The following is a 16,652-nucleotide window of genomic DNA, read 5'->3' on the forward strand; positions in this document are numbered from 1 at the left end:
CTCACTGCTCTGGACTTGTTGACCAAGGCTAACTGCTCTCGAGGAAAGATACAAACATGACTTTAAAACTTGATGCTAACTACAACATGGCTAAGGATAGATTGAGTGAGGATAAGGAAAGCGCAGGAGAAGGGTTATTCTTGGATAACCTTAAAAAACTCACTGAGGCTAGATTGGGTTATGATAGATGGACATATGAACTTTTGAAGAACCTAGAAAAAAATGTGAAACAGATGGATGAGAAAATGAAGGAAGATGACAGGGATCAAAAGCAATGGAAGTAGGACATGGAGGAAAAAGTTAAAAAAATGGCTGTTCAGATTGACTTGCTAGAAGAAGGGAAAGTGGCGATGAAAAACTTGCTGGGTATTATCCCGAATATCTTATCTACTGTCACAAAAAACCTAGAGGATATTTTGAAGGTCCTCAATAACTCCAGTTCTCCCAAAATAGTGGTGGACCTCGACATGGATGAAGATGATATCAAGATTGGAAGTGGTGAAGCTACGCTGGGTGGAGCTGCTACGAGAACCAGAGCGAGTTTTAAGAAAGTTGTTGCTTCTTTTGCTAAGGATATCCCTAATCTTAGGGAAAATATCAAAGATTTGTATGGGATTAGAAATAACTTGGCTAATGCCCTGAAAAATATAAATTAGTTCCTTTTGTCGGGTCTGGCCAGTTTTTGCTGGTTTTTTGGGGCTTTAGCTGGTTTTCTCTAGTTTTTATGCTGGTTTTTCTATTGTTTGTTCCTCCTGGTTTCTTAATGCTTTTATCTTGTAAGGTCCTTCTATAAAGGGTTTCGGGGCCCCTTCAAAACCTTCTTTTACATTAATCAAAAACTATAACATGGCAAGATACTGTTAGATTTGTGTGAATGTTGTCATTGATGTCAAACTCGTTGATCCACTTAGGACTGGATGTGGCATATTGAAAAATAGTGGAAGATAGGTATGTATGTGATATGAAGCAATAATGCATGCATGATTGACTGGAGTTATTTCCTGAAGATCCTCTTTTTTAGAATCTCATGTTTTGCTTATCATGGTTTGTATCTTGTTCTGGCATCAGTTGTATCAGTTGTATTGCTATCCAAATGGTTATATTGCATGTTTTAGAATCTGTGGCATCTGTATCTTGAAGTTAGGAGTTTTTGAGCTTAGAGCTTGTGCTTATGGGTCTATATCTATGGGTTTGATAGACCCCTATTTTTTTTCCAATAATTGAGATGTATGTTTCTATAAATGAAGTGTGTGAAGAAAGTGTGTACAAGATCGATGAAGGCCATCTTGATATCCTATTATTGGTCGAGGCATATTTTGGATAGCTTGTTGATTCGAGAAAAGAATTATTGTAATCCTTTATTGGATCCATTGTAAGCAATTGGTTTAGTAGAGTACAGTCACAGTGGTGCAGTAATCCTTTACTAGTTCTGTTGTGAGTTTTGTGAGTTGATATCTGAGCCTATCTTGGAATTGACTTCATGCATTTGGAGATGCAGTTTTCCTTAATTAATTTAATTCTATTGTAGTGAGAATTCTGACAATGAGCCATTTTTGTAATATGGCAGTGAGCCAACTGACAGTGAGCCACCCATTTTGTAAACACCAAATAACTAGGTATATTATATTGAGAGTTAACCCTCTTCATGGTTTTTCCCATTTGGGTTTTCCATGTATAAAAATATAGTGTTCATTTTGTAGTTGTGTTACTTGTTTATTTTGCATTTGCTATTTCATGTTGATGAGATTAATTGATAAGTTTAACATATCAGTAAAAAAAAATAGAAGTGAGAGAATACTGATTCACCCCCCCTCTCAATATTCTGGTCCATTCAACCATTCAAAAAATATAGCAAATTGATTTGAAAAGAAGGATCTCTTGATCATGAAGTTGTCCTTAAACTCTGCATCAGTTGACCAACATTAAAACACACAACTTAGACCTCACTTGTCAACGCACAGTCTCATATTTCTACCATAGTCTCAAACAAATTGCATATCATTTGAACACAACACTTCTTCTCTATCTTTAGCTGAATTTCAATGTCTATATCCATATCACACACTTTCACTCATGCTTACACAACTCATACCTCATTTGTCAACACACTATCTCATATTTCTGCCATAGTCTCAAGTAGCTTGCATATCATTCAAACACAACTCTTCTTCTCTGTCTTTCACTTAATTTCATTGTATATATTCACATAAAACACTTTCACTCATGCTTACATATAACTTAATCACATATATTATTTATATACAAGATAGATCATCAAATCTTGAACCAAGTCAACCTGAAATAAAATACACCTTTTAGACCAAAAAAAAACTTGTTGATCCACTCCAAGACAAAGAGGGGACCAAAACACATCTTCCTAAGTTCAATCCTCTGATATGTAAACATTGGAATATAACCGATAGCATACCAGCACATAACGTACCCATATAGATAATTAACGAGACAAAACATATTCTCCAATGCAAATTACTCTTATCTGGATCCCCACACGCTACAGTGAGACCCATGACACATTGAATTACCTTCCACAAATCATATCCAAACCAAATAGTAGGATTAACATAGGATATGACAACCGGCTATGAAATATACCACAACATTTAGAGAACATGAAGATATTTATGGACGTCAAAACTAACATATCCACAATGCTAGAAAAAACCAAAGAAGATAACAATGCTAAGCAACATCAATAACACTTCTCGTACCTAAACACTTCCAGAACAACCAATAGAATAAATGCAAGACCAATATAGAAAGATATCTTTGCACCATAGAGTTTCTAGACCAACAAATATTCAGAACAACAAGTTTGATATCAATGACAACCACAACAATACATACTTCCAACAATCTCCCCCTTTGTCATTGATGACAACACTTGACTAATCTAAACACTCGACCAATTTGCAAAACATAGTACTCTATCAGAAATTGCATTCTCTTTCACTTCAAAGTAACTTTCTCTTTCTCTCTCCCTTTTCCATCAAAGACAAAGGCCACAACACCAACATACACTCCACTACTCCCCTTGAGAGCAGCCACAACATCAATCTAGGAAAATAAATAGTCATGAAATCTCCTCCTGGAAAGATGCACCCTCATAATGCACCTAGTCAGAAGAATATGGAGCAATAAATCCAAGCTTCTCCTAAAGAAACTCAAATGTGTCTTTTGCCAACCTTAGTGAAAATATCTACAACAGGTGTTCTTTTGCAGAAATTTATTCCAATTGAACTTCCTTCTCAACAATCCTCTCCCTTAAGTAGTGATATTTGATTGAAATGTGTTTTATTTTTGAATGCACAATCAATTTTTAAAAAAAAATTATTGCAATTTTATGTCACACATAATAGGAATTGCTTCATCATATGTTACCTTGATATCTCTAAGAGTCTGTCTCATCCACATTACCTAAGTACATTAAGATGCAACTACAATATATTCTGCTTCAATTGTAGATAGAGAAACAAAAATTAGTTTCTTATTAAATCAAGAGACCAATCTATCTCCTAAAAAGAAAGAACCACCCTTTCTGTACCAGATCCCAAAATCCACAGTACCTTTCAAATATCTGAAAATTCTTTTTAGAGCTTGCTCTTGTGTCACCTTCAGATTAGCATGAAATCTAGCCACCAAACAAACAGCTTGCATGATATCTAGTCTAGATTTTGTCAAATATAGTAATCCACCAATCATTGATCTGTACTTCTTCCTATCAACCTCCAAAGACACATCATCTTTTATCAGCGTGCATCTAATGATCAAAGGAGTTGCAATAGGTTTACAACCATCAAATTCAAATGTCTTCAATATTTCTTTCACATATTTGCTTTGTGAGAGGGTATGTGCACCAAGTTGTGGTACCAAAAAGGTGCCACGTTTTTTCTTTTCATAAACAATGTGTCATTGGCATGAAAAGGTCGTCCAAACATTTGGGTTGGATGGCCAAGGAAAATCCAACCCAATGGGTTGGTGGTTTCCAAAGAAAACCATTTGGCGAACAACAAATATGGCACTCGCCAAATTTTCAAAAAATTGACTTTTCACATTTGGCACATTTGCCGAACGTCAAATATGGCACTCGCCAAATGGCATGTGCCAAATGTGAAAAGTCAATTTTTTGCATTTGGTGAGAACCAAATTTGGCACATGCCAAATTCTTTGCATAATCAAAATTTTCAAGTTGGCATATTTTTGAACTTGGGCACAAGTTATACCCAACCTAGCAAGATAATTTATAGATGAAATATATTATCCCACCCTCTCTACCTTTCATTCCTTCCTTAACCACATTAGTATCCTTGACTCCTTCCCTTTCTCTTCTTCTTTGTCATTCTCTTATTATTTCTTTCCCCTCCATCTCCATTCTCTTGGTTACTACCTATCCCTTTGTATCCTCTCTCTCCCCATATCTAGGTCTCACCCTCCCTCCCTATTCACCTCAATACCTCTCCCTCCCTATATTATTACCCACCTCTCTCTCTTCCTCTAGGTTTCTCATCTATCTAATTGTCCACCCTCTATCTCCACATTTCTCTCCCTCCCCCCTTACCCCTATCCATTTATGTACTCTCTCCCTCTTTTCTCTCTCTCCAAACCTATCTATCTCCGCATTCCATAGGTCTTTGACTCCCTCCATGTCTACCTCTCCATCCATGCCCTCTTACTTATCTCTTTTCTCTTTTAACTATTCCCTCTCTCCATTGTCTAGGTCGTCACCTCTTCCTCCCAGTTTCTCTCCTTCCCTCTCTCAAATTTCTAGGTTTATCCCTCTCCACCTCTACATATCTCCATCCATGTCTTATTAGGCACCTATCTCTATGCCCCTCTATCCACCTCTCCCCTCTCTCTCCCATCTAGGTATTTAACCTCTCTCTCACCCTTTATATATCTCATCTCTCTATCTATCCCCTCTCTAGTTCTCTCCCTTCCTCTCCACCTCTCTCTCTCTCCATCACATCTTACCCATCTCCCTTTATGAACTCTCTCCTTAGCTTATGTCTCATGTCACCTCTTTATCTCCCATAAACTCTAGACCTATTACTCTCCCTCTCTTCTCTCTACCCTCTCTAGGTCTCTCCTATACTCTCTCCCTCTCTCTCTCTCTCACCTTCCGTCCTTATCTCCATATCTATCTTGTTGGATATCATTGGCATATGATGAACTGATATGTTGATATGATGATAATGTATGTTGTCATTGATGTCAATAAGTGTAAGTGAATCGGTATGAAGAGGCATGAGGAGATTCAGTGAACCGGTGTTGAGTTTCACTAAGTGTGATTACTGGTTGGTAGTCTCAATTCTATGGTTATCGGTTTGGTGATCCAGCTTGTGTGATGAACTGGTGATACTCTATGAGTTAGCTAAGAGATGTGATCAAGGTGCCACGTCAGCTTTGTGCATGTGAAAGATTGAGGCATAAGAAGATTGACCGTGTTTGAAGTCTACCTCGGGAATGATCATTCTTCTTAAGTGGTATGAGAAGAGAGCGTGATAGGTTACTGATTCCCATGTGCGGTGAGGAATGAATGATGCATATTGTCTTGTGATATGTTTGAAATTGTAATGCTCTATGCAATATGTTTGGACAGTCAAGATTGGATTGCCTATGTTGTAAACCTAAGATACTTAGGTTTTAGGGTTTATGTTACCGACCTATCTGTTGTCTATAAGGTCAATGATGTTTGTTATTGAAAAGTTGTTGGAAAATTTTGTGTGTATGTATCCGAGTGAAGAGATACTTGATACTTGCCAGACCAGTAAGAGGTAAACTGCAGAGTGTGATTGTAGAGTAGAGGATATGAAAAGGGTCTGCCTTGGCATGTAGTGTTGTTATCAGATCATATTTTTTCCTATTGTCTTCTAATCATTTCAACAGATGGAAAATCCCTTTACTGGATAGCTTTAACATGCTTATTGTAAAACCTATAACTAGGTGACTCAAGATCATTGAGTTCTTTAAATCCTCTAGTGAGGTAACCTTTAACAGGGTTTGTAAATTTAATAGGGTATATAGCCATCCCTTAACCGAGGAATCTCTAACAGGATCGGTTTGTTAGGATTCCCAAAGATACTGAGAGGGGGGGGGGGGTGAATCATTATTTGACCAGTAATAATATTTTCTTAACTTATAACATGAAAAGCATATTAAAATAGTGTACCGGTAAACCAAAAATAATGTAGCAAATAAGAATAACAACCACCACATCAAAAGCACACCATAACACAATATTTTAACAAGGAAACCCAATGTGGGAAAAACCTCGGTGGGATTTTTGACCTACAATATTCACTTACTGGCCAATAAGAGAATATTACTGCTACAATAGGGGCCTGCACATGCAGGAAGGCCACGTGCCTAGAGCTCACTGCTCGATTACAAAAAAAGTCACACTGACTTACAAAAATGGATTATACTAATCCAATGTCTTGTACTACTTCAGATTAGCATTTGCTATGCCAGATTCAGTACCGGTTTAAGCTCTGCTACATACATAAACCCTTAACCAATAATTCGCATATTAGGTCTGCTACCTTCTATTCATATTTCACATCATATCATATCCTAAATGATCTACAATGATCTCATACATATATGAGTCATATTACAATCTACCATGTCAGCTTACAAAAGATTTTACAATTAATTACAAAATACATTAATACAAAATTATTGTCGGCCAAGGTGTCAATAATCTTCCTTTTCGGTGTTGGTGTTTTGTATGCCGGTGTAGAGTCTGTTGGTGTCGGTGCCAGTGTTTACCTACCGATATCACATGATTGTAAGGTTGCCATCAATGACAATACCTTCAATCACCTACAATATCTCATTGGAGTGTGCATTTGCCAACAATCTCCCCCTTTGGCATTGATGGCAACACTCATGAGAAAAATTCAAGAAATTATCCAAAAATTGAAGTCCAAAAATCTTGCCAAAAATTGTACCAAAAATTGTACCAGATGTGTGCTCCCCCTGAGCAGATGATCTGTACTTTTTATTTTTCTCAACTCTACTACTCCCCCTTTGACATCAATGATAAAGGTTGTCATTTGCTGTCAGTGGATTCCTACCTAGATTCTTGTAACCGGTGGGTTACAATCTGAAAAATATCTGTCAAAACCAAATTTAAGCTATCACCAAATCTTTTGCTATCTTTTAATGCCTCTTGTGTTCTCTGCACTGTACCGGTGAGTATGTGCATTTTCTCTTCCAGTGTCTTAAGTCCAGGAACCAGAGCCTCAGATATTTCTTTTCTCAAAGAAATGAGGTAATCTAGTTTGGTACCAAGTCTACATTTTAAGCTCTTTGCTTTATCCTTTATTCTCTCTTTGTCCTTCTCCAACTTCTCAATTTTCTCTTCTATCTCTATCATTTTCTTTTCTATCTCCAAAAATGAATCCGATGTACCTATTAGATTGTTAGAATATTTGTTTTACAAGAGTCTCTATACAGTTTCTTGAAATCAAAAATTGTCTCTCCAAGTTCCGATAATAATGTGTCCATTTTCTCCTTGTTCTCCTTTACAATTTCCTCAAATAATTTTTTATTTTTCCTTAATCATTCTCTCCTTAAATGTATCCTCATTTATTTGATCAACTGTCAATATGTTGCCAGTGATGAACTTAGACGATGTGTCTAGTTGACCTAAAGAATCCTTATTATCCACAATGCACTTTGGTGCTATCAATTTAAGAATAGGAATGGTGTCATCAATAGCCTTATAGGCTTGTGCAATACATTCTGTGATCTTCTTTATAGAATCCAATAAGACCTTTGTTACATTTGTAGGTCAGAATTTTGCTATGGAAGTACTAGATGTCTATCCAATTGTTCTTACAATATCCATACTACCGGTTGTAGTAATCACCTTGCTTGATTCGACCTCTGGTAGGTCAGTCTGTATTTGCATTTCTACAAACAAAGGTTTGGGCTTTTCAATTTTAGCCGATGGCACTGTCTCTGTCTAAACTTGTGTCTCAACTTGCTTATGTTTTGGTTTTTCAATCTGTATCTCAAAGGGTTTCTCTGAGCTCTCAACAGCTAGTTTCTCAATCTGTCTCTCTGTATGCACTTTCGGTTTCTCTATTTGTACCTCTACACTATCCATTGCCATTTCTCTTGATTATTTTTCATTTTTATCTACCGGTTTCTCTAATGGTTTACCAGTGGTGTCCTCTATTGGTTGCTCTGTTTGAGTAGGTTTTTCTGTGTTTATATTTATAGTTTCATTTACCTCAACCTTTGCATCTGTAGCTGTTGACTCAGTAGTCACATCTTTCTTTTTGTCCTCAGTTGTTTCTCTGTCAACCACAACATTTACTTCCTGAGTATCTATATTTATAGTGTACAAAATTTTAGATTCAGGATTAGTATCCTCAAGTGGAGTCTCCATACTCTCAGTGGCTGGTTGACTATCTGTAGTATCTACTAGTGGAGTATCCAAAGGAGTTGGGGTTAAGTTATTAGTTATTTTCAGGCTTGGAGGTCCACCTACCTTACCTTTCCCCTTATCCCCATCCTTTTGGTATACTCTGATAGTTTTAGGTCTTAGTAACTCTTCCTATTTCTCTTTTTTTACAAAGAATATATCCCATGCATCTTCTGTTTCCTTAGAGACTTCATTCACTCTACTTGCCATCAGTGCTACATGCTGGTGAGTAGTTGAAAATACTGTCTAGTTTACTTCATTGATTAGTTTATCTATTTCATCAGGTGAGTTAACTGGATGTACTGCAAGTAATTTTTTAATTTTTATTTTCTTATCCAGCTCAATAATAGCTACCCTTCTAGCTTCTAGTCTCCTATACAGATCATTTGGTATCTCATCAACAATTTCCATCAAAAATTTCTTGTATATGTCCAAGTGTAAGATTACACTATTCTCTATGCTTTCCTTGTCATCAGCAGATAGTGTGTTATATATTTTGCTGATGTTTTTCAACTTTCCATCTTCAGTTATTTCACTTAAGAGTTTATCTAGTGGAGCAATATCTTGTTTTACCTTCTTCTTCTTCTTCTTAGGAGACAACTTTTTCACTAGAGCCCTCACTGCCTGTTGCTTTTGCCTTGTTTTCCTGGGTGTAGGTGAGGGTACTGGTGAGGGTTTTCTTTTCCTTTCTACCCTTTTAAATACCACTGGCATATCACTCTCAAAGGAGGTTCCAACCGATGAAAGATGAGCTTCCAATTGAAGTCCTTCCAACTCACTTTCCTTTATACTAGTTTGTTTCAAAACATCTTCCTTAATTGCTTTTGCTTGTCGGGTTCCTTTCCTTACTGTTTCTTCAACCTTCTTAACCCTTTTCCTAGACTGAATTCCACTTTCTATTGTTTCAGCATTTCCAAAGACTTTCTCAGTGGGTTCCTTTGGTGCTTCATGGAGGGATTTTTCATAAGTTTCAATAATGTTTTCATCTATCTCATAGCCCATTTCAGTTACCCAGATAGTTCTAGGGATAATTGCCTCCATCCAGATTTCATCTTTCTTGATTACAAAACAAATTTCTTTCTGATATTTGTCCACAATAGCCCGTGATAGTCTTATTCTTGTTTTTATTCGAGCTTTTAATGCTTGAAAATGTTCATTTAAGTTTTTCTCCCTGTTTTCTCCCATCTTGTTCAATAGATCCAATAGTTGCTTTCCTACCGGTATGTCAAAGCCAAAATCTCTTCTGCCAATACCGGGTACTTGTTTAGTGATATACAATATTAGAAAAACAAGAAAATTTCCAAATCTAAAGGTTCCTTTCTTATCTCCTTTAATCTTCTTTAGATTGTCTATCAATTCATCTTTGAGCCATTCGCACACATCTATTCTAGCATTATCATTGACCATGTCATATACACTTTCAATACATAGGCTAGAAACTGAGTTCAACCTATTTGCATGTGTAGCCTAAAATCATACTAACAAATCTGACATTGATGTCCTTTATATCATTTACCCTTAGAGACCTTTTGTTAAAAGTTGTACTGGTTAAATCCTTCACTATGTCATTTGAGACTCTTTTGGTTCTGTCAGGTCTACTATCGGTGGAAGGTAACCCTGTTACTGCCTTAATGGCTTCCTTGGTGATTTTATGGATTGAATCCAACCAGAAGAATTCACCATGAACTCTGCTTAGCACAATTCTTATAATATCCTCAGGAAAATTAGGAATGCTAAGAATATCCACAAAGCCTAGGGTTTCTACTATCTTGTGTTTCGGCTTGACATTTCTAGATTCATCACAAATCATAGTGCGATACATGTTTTTGATCTTATCATCACCTATTTCCTCTATATGACAATGTATGTATATCCTAGGGTCTTCAGCATATACTACTCCCTTAGGAATTTGAGAGAATGCACCTATGCTATCATCTTTCTTCACTATTTTGGGAACCAGTTTGAAAATGGGTCTAGGGTGCTTAACAACCTCAATCACAGTAGGGTTTGCAATAAATTCAAGAATGGATGAAGAAGCCATAGTTATAAATACCTCAATCTGCCTTAAGGATGAATGCTTGGATGAATTGTTTCACTTCTTCGCTAAGGATACCTTCGCTTAGGAATTTTCATGCTCTCGAAGATTTGAATGCTCAGTGAATGAAAAAGAAGCCAAAACACTTGCTTTATAATGTTATTTTCTCTAACTATCACATTTAATGCTTGCCGGTTAAGTCACGACTTAACTTATTTTCCGGTATAGAAGTAATTCAACTTCTCACCATCAACCGGGGGAATAATAGCATGTTTTTCAATTTGTTGCTAAACCCCCCAAAGGATTTTCCTTCAATTAGATGAAGAGTCTCTTGCTGGTGGAGTGATACTATGTTCTACTGGTGGAGGGGTATTCCCATCAACATTTTGATCTGACTTTCTGATCCATTGTTTTGAGATTTCTTGCTTTACCTCTTCAACCTTTTCTTTACCTTTCAAGCTAGGACTTTTGTTATTTGCCGGTGGGGAGTTGCTTCTACAAAATATTGCAATATGTCCAATTTTGTTACAAGCATAACAAGTCACATTGTTTTTCTGAATAGTTTTCCCATATCCTATGCTAGTATGTGTTTTGCATTGATTAGATAGATGTCCAAATCTTCCACAAACATAACATCTTACATTCATTCTGCAATTTTTTGAGTTATGACCAACTTTGTTGCATTTAGAACATTGACGAGTGAGTGTATTGGTGTTCTGATAATTTCTAGATCTACACTGATTTTCTCTATGACCAAACTTGTTACAGTTAAAGTATTTCCCATTGAATTTGTAAGCATTGGTTTGTCTTACCAGTTTATTATGATCATGATTATTTCCAATACTAGAGCTTTCACCAGTTTCAAAAGCCAAGGTCATTTGTATCACCATTAGGTTTTTAATTCTTCAGGATGTCAACGAGTTCTTCTGAACTTTTCATGAATTTCTCTTTGTGTTGATTTGCAGCAGTCAGTTCATTCTCCAAGATTCCTTTCCATCTCATGAGTTCAGTTCTGTCATTTTGTGTATGCTTCAAATCTGTCTTCAACATATCATTTTCATGACCGAGTCTTGTGTTTTCATTTCCATCATCATTTAGTCTTCTAGTCAAGTCATCTTCATTCTTATTTCTATCTTCAATTTCTTTACAAAATCTCATAGTCATATCTTGCATCTCATTCTTCATTGTACAGTTATCTCGTCTTAGTTGGTTCATCAGATCATTAAGAGTTTCCTTTTCATCTTCCTCTTTCTACATCTTCTCGCAAAGTTCTCTTCTTTTATTCCTTGCTATAGTGTAATTCTCTTGAAGTGCTTGAATGATATCCTGAGCAGTCTTCAGATCATCCTCAAGTTTGATATTCTTTACTTTTTCTGCATCAAATTTTCCAGCTCTACCGGTGACAAGATCTTCCTCAAGCTGTTAGGCTTATGAAAATAGAGGACCAAGTTCTAATACCAATTGTTAGGATTCCCAAAGATACTAAGAGGGGGGGTGAATCAATATCTGACTGATAATAATATTTTCTTAACTTATAACATGAAAAGCATATTAAAATTGTGTACCAGTAAACTAGAAATAATACAGCAAATAAGAATAACAACCACAACATGAAAAGCACACCATAACACAATATTTTAATGAGGAAACCTGGTGTGGGAAAAACCTCGGTGGGATTTGTGATGCACAATATTCACGTACTAGCCAATAAGAGAATATTACTGCTACAATAGGGGCCTGCACATGCAGGAAGGCCAAGTGCCTAGAGCTCACTGCTCAATTACAAAAGAAGTCACACTGACTTACAAAAATGGATTATACTAATCCAATGTCTTGTACTGCTTCAGATTAGCATCTGCTATGCTAGATTCAATACCGGTTTAAGCTTTTCTACATACATAAACCCTTAACCAATAATTTGCATATTAGTTCTGCTACCTTCTATTCATATTTCACATCATATAATATCCTAAATGATCGACAATGATCTCATACATATATGAGTCATATTACAATCCGCCATGTCGGCTTACTAAATATTTTACAATTAATTACAAAATACATTAATACAAAATTGTTTTCGGCCAAGGTGCTGGTAATCTTCCTTTTCGGTGCCGGTGTTTTGTATGCCGGTGTCGGTGCCAGTGTCTTCCTATTGGTATCACATGATTGTAAGGTTGCCATCAATGATAATACCTTCAATCACCTACAATATCTCATTGGAGTGTGCATTTGACAACATGATTCCTAGCAGAACCTTATTGTAAAGTCTTTAACCGGACTAGGCTCCTAACAGGGCGAGCTTCAAAAGAGTTCAAATCAAGCTTGTGGGTATTCATCCCCACCGTGGTTTTTCCCATTTGGTTTTCCATGTGAAAAATATGTGTGTTATGTGTTATGCATTTTTCATGTGATGTTTATGAAGTATTTGGTTCAAGGATTATGCATGCAGGGTTAATAGTTTATTGTATTTTTAGTATACCGCATGCATATGTTTATGGGTGAAGTTGATGTTGCATAATTGATCATATTTGAAGTATTCAGGCCTATCAGTTTATGGTGTCTGGTGTCTTACTATGTTTAATCGGTATTGCCATGGTTAAGTTCAGTAATGGTGATAACCAGTTGGCTTTGCTTTAGCTAGATAAGTTGTTAAGAGAGTTTTTATATGTACTAATTCAAACCCCCCCCCCCCCTCTCAGTACCGATTGGGGTATCTATTGTTCATCATTATTCATCAATTGGTATAAGAGCACCTCTAGGTCCTTGTGATATAAGCTTAACCGCTTGAGGTAAAAGATCCTACTATAATGATGAAGAGGGAAGGTCCTAAGTTCAATAGAGATAACTTTAAGATATGGAAGGAAAGAATGAAGATTTACATCAAGACTATGGGTGCCCAACACTGGAGCTATGTTGAGAATGCATTTGTTACTCCCATTGGAAGTTTGACTGATGATCAAAAGAGAGAAATCTAGGAAAATGGGCAAGTCATGGAAGCCCTTATCGGTAGCCTATCAGATATTGAGTTTATTAATGTTCAAGACAAGTATACACCTAAGGATGTATGGGATGCACTAGAAAACATCTATGGTGGTGATGAGCATGTAAAGAAAGCTAAGGAAGGAAGCCTTAGAGGTAAATTTGAGGATATGAGGATGGTTGAAGGTGAAACCATTCAGCAGTATGGTATTAGGATTAAGACTGTAGTTGGTGATATCAAAAGCAATGGTGGAACTATTGATAATACAACTGTTGTTAGTAAAGTTCTTACATCATTATTACCAATCTATGTAATCAGAGTTGCTGCTATCCAGGAACTAAGGTCTATTGATAAGACCAAGGTATCCTTAGATTTTATTATTGCAAAATTAACTGCATATGAGTTGAATAGCTATGATGGTAGTGTTCAGAAGACTGATTCAGCCTTTAAAGCATCTACTGTACCATCCAGAAAAGGAAAAGAAACTAGTATCAGTTGTGAATCCAGACAATGCAGAGATATGGATGATGAAGAGATTTTGATGGAGTTCGAAGCTCTTCTTGCTAAAATACTTCCGAAGGGAACCAGAAAATATAGAGGTAAACTTCCTTTGAAATGTTTTTCTTGCAACAAGATAGGACATATAGCTGTTAATTGTCCTAACAATGACAATAAGGATAAACTGGAGAGGTTCAAAAAATATAAAAGTGGAAATAGAATAAATTGTCTAGTTGTTGTGGATGTAGGTGTCACTGATGAAGAATCAGAGGATGAAGGAAATGAAGACATAGTGTTTGTAGCAGTTAAGGAAGAAGTGTCCGATAAGAAAGCTCTTGTCTCCCGCATTGACAATTCCAATGAGTGGATAATTGATAGTGGTTGTTCTCATCATATGACTGGCGACCGGAGAAAGTTTCTGTCTCTGGAAGAATATGATGGTAATGTTGTTAGATTTGGCAATGATGCACCATGCTTGGTAACAGGTAAAGGATCCATCCCACTAAATGGAAAAAACAATGCAAATGATGTCTACTAGGTAGAAGGTCTTAAGCACAACCTGTTGAGTGTTTCTCAACTGAATGACAAAGGATTAGTTCTGGAATTCAAAGGTGGAATTTGCAGTATAATTGGGAAGAGTGGTATAGTTATTGTGACTGGTAAACAGACTAGAGGTAACTTATTTCAGTTGAATGCCAAGATAAGTCGGTGTCTAATGGCTAAATTTGATGATAGTTGGATATGGCATAGGAGACTCTGTCATATGAACTTTGACAACATTGTTAAAGCTGGAAAGATCAAGGTGGTAAGAGGATTACCTTTGTTAAACAAACCTGAGAATTCTTTGTGCAGGGAATGTCAACTTGGGAAAATGTCTTCTTCAACTTTTAAAGGTAAGTCTTTTCCAGCAGAAAATTTACTTGATCTTGTGCTTACTGATTTGTGTGCTCCTATGAAAACTAGAAGTATTCAGGGAGATAGTTATTTTATGATTCTTACTGATGACTGTTCAAGAATGATGTGGGTCACATTCTTGAAAGACAATTTTGAAGCATTTGGAAAATTCAAAGCCTTCAAAGCATTAGTAGAGAAAAAAAGTGGTAAAAAGATAAAATGCTTGAGAACTGATCAAGGAGGAGAATTCACTTCTGATGAATTCAATAAGTATTGTGGAAATAATGATATCAAGAGACAGTTGTCTGCCCCAAGGACACCATAATAGAATGGCATAGCAGAAAGAAATAACAGGACTATAGTTGAATTGGCTAGAACTATGTTGATCCAAGGAGAGGTTGCTCACACTTTTTGGAGAGAAGCAGTGAGTACTTCAGTGTACACTATGAACTAGTTACTCATTAAGAAAGGTAAAGATAAAACCCCTTACGAGTATTGGACCGGGAAAACTCCCACTGTGAGTTATTTTAAAGTGTTTGGTTGTAAGTGCTATATCAAGAGAGATGAGCATTTGAGAAAATTTGATGCAAAATGTGATGAAGGAATATTTCTGGGATATTCGACTAAGAGAAAAGCTCTCAAGTGCTACAACAATAGAACACAGAAGATTGTTGAAAGTATCAATGTTATGGTTGATGAATCCCTTGAGGAACCTAAGGTAACATGCAGTGAAGAAGTAGAAGATGAACTAGGTATAGCCTTCTAGGAACCGGTTAAGAAAGAAACTTGTAAAGATATTAGTGTTCTTGTACCGGCAGAAGCCACAATAAGAGAAGAAGAAGAAAAGATAGCAAACCAGGCTAGAATCATTCCTAGATATGTAAAGCTGCATCATGATCCAAAGTAAATCATAGGAGATAAATATGCAGGGATACTCACTAGAAGAAAAGTGAAGGAGAACTCTTGCATGATTTCTGAATTTGAATCCAAGACTTCAAGAGAAGCTCTTATAGATGAAGACCAGATTAAAGAATTGGAAGAGGAGCTAGATCAGATAGAAAAGAATGCAACATGGTCTTTGGTACCCAGACTGAAACATAGAAATGTCATAGGTACCAAATGGGTCTTCAGGAATAAGTTGACTGAAGAAAGCACAGTTGTCAGGAACAAGGCTAGGCTTGTATGTAAGGGATATGCTTAGGAGGAAGGAGAAGACTATGGAGAAAATTTTGCTCCTATGGTTAGATTAGAAGGTGTTCGAATGCTACTTGCATTTGCAACATTTAAGGGATTTAAGGTCTATCAGATGGATGTGAAGTCTACTTTTTTGAATGGAATCCTAGAAGAAGAAGTATATATAGAGCAACCATAAGGGTTTGCCTTATCAGAAGATAGCGACATGGTGTGTAGATTACACAAAGCCCTGTATGGACTAAAACAAGCACCTAGGGCATGGTATGAAAGACGACACTCTCATCTTGTGAAGATTAGATTTCAAAGAACAAGTGAAGATAGCAACATCTACTTGAAATCAGAAGGTGATCAGATTCTGATTTGTGAAGTGTTTGTGAATGACATAATCTTTGAAGGAGATGATAGAATGAGTCATGCATTTGCAGATGAAATGAAGAAAGAGTTTGAGATGTCTTTGATAGGAGAAATAAAATTCTTCATTGGTTTACAGATTCAGCAAATGAAAGAGGGTATCTTTATTACCCAGTCCAAGAATGTCAAATAGGTATTGAAGACTTTTGGCATGGAGGAAAGAAAAATGGTTGGTACACCGA

Source organism: Cryptomeria japonica, chromosome 2 (genome assembly GCF_030272615.1).
Source record: "Cryptomeria japonica chromosome 2, Sugi_1.0, whole genome shotgun sequence".
NCBI lineage: Eukaryota > Viridiplantae > Streptophyta > Pinopsida > Cupressales > Cupressaceae > Cryptomeria > Cryptomeria japonica.